This window comes from Diplotaxodon limnothrissa, linkage group LG8 (assembly GCF_057381915.1).
Source record: "Diplotaxodon limnothrissa isolate DT_005_m linkage group LG8, D_limnothrissa_male_GT1.1, whole genome shotgun sequence".
NCBI lineage: Eukaryota > Metazoa > Chordata > Actinopteri > Cichliformes > Cichlidae > Diplotaxodon > Diplotaxodon limnothrissa.
In genome coordinates this window covers 18,613,046-18,616,305 of record NC_140603.1, presented here as the reverse complement: position 1 = coordinate 18,616,305, position 3,260 = coordinate 18,613,046, and positions in this window count along the sequence as shown.

Genomic DNA, 3,260 nt, shown 5'->3' with positions numbered 1-3,260 from the left:
AATTTATTTTTACTTTGGAAAACCAAATTTCAAAGAATCTTTTTTTTCTGTTGGAAAGGACAAAATACTTGATTTAACACCAGCCATTAAATGTCTGAACCAAAGGGGACCCGAGCTACAGGGATTATATTTGTCACGAAATCAACATGACACTAATTTGACCACCTGTGACACAGGCACCTCAAAGTCCAGAGCAAGTGGGGTGGGGTGGGGGGGGGTGGGGGGGGGTGGGGGGGGGGGAACCCATCATCTGTGCTCTTGCCTGCACCATCATTTTATATCAAATTAAAAGGCCAGAGACTATGTCCTTCCACCAGAGTGTCAACCCCGCTTGTCAAAACCTAACAAGTCATTTGCTGAAGGTTATTGTTATTGTATGACATTTAATCCATGTCATGATATTAGCATAATTCCCTGACCCGTCTTCTTAACCTCCAGTCACCTTTAATTGGCCAGAGCTTTTCAATGCCCATGTTTCGTATTGCACTGTGTGTAAATCTCATTACTGTTATGGCTGTTGGATAGTGCTGCTAGGCATTAAAAAGACAGATACTCCCTATAAGCCACCAGAGAAATGGCAGTCAAAAAGCTCCCATTTGTGAGTGGTTACACTAACCTCAGAGCTTATAGTGTCTGTTGATCTCAGTGGTAATGTGAGTCTGGTTTGTGTGTACGATGCAGTATAGAACAACGGCAACAAAAACAAGCTATCAAGTGTGTGGCCATTAGGGTTGTCCTTGTGGAGCAGAAGTGATCAGTGATATGTGGACCCTGCAGCACCTCGCTGAGTGCTAACTGTGTGCTCCTGTCTTCTTTCACTAATAGTGTCTTGGCGATGACCCATGGTTGAACGGTCAGCTGCAGAGGTTGTCAGTTATGTTGACAGCCAGGGTGCAAGATGTGTTTTAAAGAGTTATTACTTCTTTAATTATGGACTGCATAGCTCTGGAAACAAGGTTACTTAAAGTCTCAAATATTAAGAGTGAGAAAGGAATGTAAAAAACCGTCTGGTAAGCTCTTTAATTTTCCATTAAATCATGATTTTCAGCCCACCCAGCAAGTTGAAAGGTCTGTGCCTGAATTCGTATTATCTGTTAACCCACATCTATGTAATGCATTATGTATCCTAGTCTACATGCAGTACCTTGCAAAAGTCGTGAATCACCCCTTAATCCTTTATTGAAGGATGGGTAAGAAGATTTCCTGGAAAATGAATTTGAGGTTAAAAAAAAGGGGTTGTACAATTTTAATGACTTTGAAATTCACTATTTGGTCTGACTACCTTTGTTCTTCAATATTTTGTGAACTCTCTTAGTCAAGGTTTTCTTGGAATGTCTTTAAGTAGTCTTCACAAATAGTTCTCTACACTCCTTAATGGACCTTTGAAGCTCTTCTTTGGATGTCGGTTTCTTTTTGTTCTATTCTGTAGAGATGATCCTACACTGCTTCACTAATGTTGATGTCCAGGCTCTGAACAATCCAAGATTTTTCCATTATATATTTTTTTCAATTCAGGTGTGTTTTTACTGCGCTGACAGTATTTTTGGGGTCGCTGTCAAACTAAAAAAAAAGGGAAGCTGCTAATCAGACACTTTTCAAATTGTATGGTGCACGGTGGGTCAATATCTGATGGTTTCTGTGTTCATAGTTCCATCGATTTTGACAAGATCCCCAACACCACTGGCTGAAATGCAGCCCCAAAACGTGACAGAGCAGTCTTGTGTAGTTTAGCGTACCTAAGCCTTTTCTTCCTGCTTCCCTTCCTTAACAATGGCTTCTTGTCATTGTTTGTTGGCTATGTTATGTATAGACACAACATTTGTTCATCTCTTGAGTTAGACACCTTTTATATGTTTGAATAACTCAGTGTGCAAATGGCTTTACAAACAACAAACATTCCTTTGCAAATGATCAGGTACAAGGACTGGACTGAAAATAAATGAAAAAGCAGCCACAGTCCAAAGAAACCTTTCAAAGATCTTATGAAAACTAGAGAACTGTTGCTCAAGACCGCTTTAAAAATGTCTCCTTTGAAGTAAAATATAAAGATATGCTGAGTGCCTTCAGTCTTTTGTGCAATGACACATTTAATTTGACTAACAGAATTAATAATTGTAACCTTTGGCTGTAATTGTAATTCTAGCTGCCATAGGTTGTGCATATTTTCTACTTTTAATGGACCTGACCTCACAAATGACTGAAGATAATAATTTGACACACATAAATACCAAACATGACCTAACATGTGACATCAAAGCTTACAAAAAAAGAAAAGAAAAAAGAAACAAAGCCAGCTACCACTGACATTGTCACCAGCACTGATGACCTGACTTCAGTCTACTAGCTACTCTATGCTATGTAGTCAAGATGGTCACCACTTAGAGTGATAAGTGCACAGCATTTCCCACTCTGTTTAACTTGTAGTGCACTTCGTGTAGCCATCCTTATGTAACAGCACTTACTCTCACTTCTCCTTGAATATATTGATGACACATTAAAGAAGCAGCCTAGAGTCTAAAACTAATTTGTTTAGCGTTATAATTCTGGCAGTAATGGGCAAATTCATACTGCGAGTCTTAATGCTCAATTTTGATGTCCTATTTTCCACAGAACAGTTCTACAGATGCACCACAACAAGTGTAGCTGCTTTACATGCACTGCATATGTCTCTTAGATTCCTGCAAATGAATGTTCTCATTGTCCTACATTTCCATAACATCTTCCCAACAGGAGAGGTATGTTTAACTTGTATGAAATCGAATGTGAATGTTGAGATTGAGGGCATATTGCCATATCTCACATAAGCTACAGCCTATATGACAGTGATGTAAAGTGAAATATAAAATGTCAGATTTGCAGTGCTTTTATCTCTGTCCACTCGAGTGTTAAAATAGATGAGTCATGTATGAAGGAAAAAAGAAACCCTGGAAAAATGCAATTTATCTTGCAACATGAATATCAGCTTGTTTCAGAAAAAAAAGGGGAAAAAATAAGCAAAAATAAAAAATCTGGTTCTTGTTTTTCCTTCACACTAAATACTTTAACTTCCTTGAAAATGTTGAGCCACATTGTGGATTTTTTTTAATGCTCTCATCATTTTTATTTGCCAACCAGCCTGGAAATAACCTACATCCACAGACAACAGCACCATGTCAGCATCTCTCTCTTTTCTTTTAGCCTCAGGCTGGCAGCAGTTGACTGAAGTGTTCCTAATATGGAAACACAATGGCAACCTTTGTGCCCTCATCCGTTACCGACTA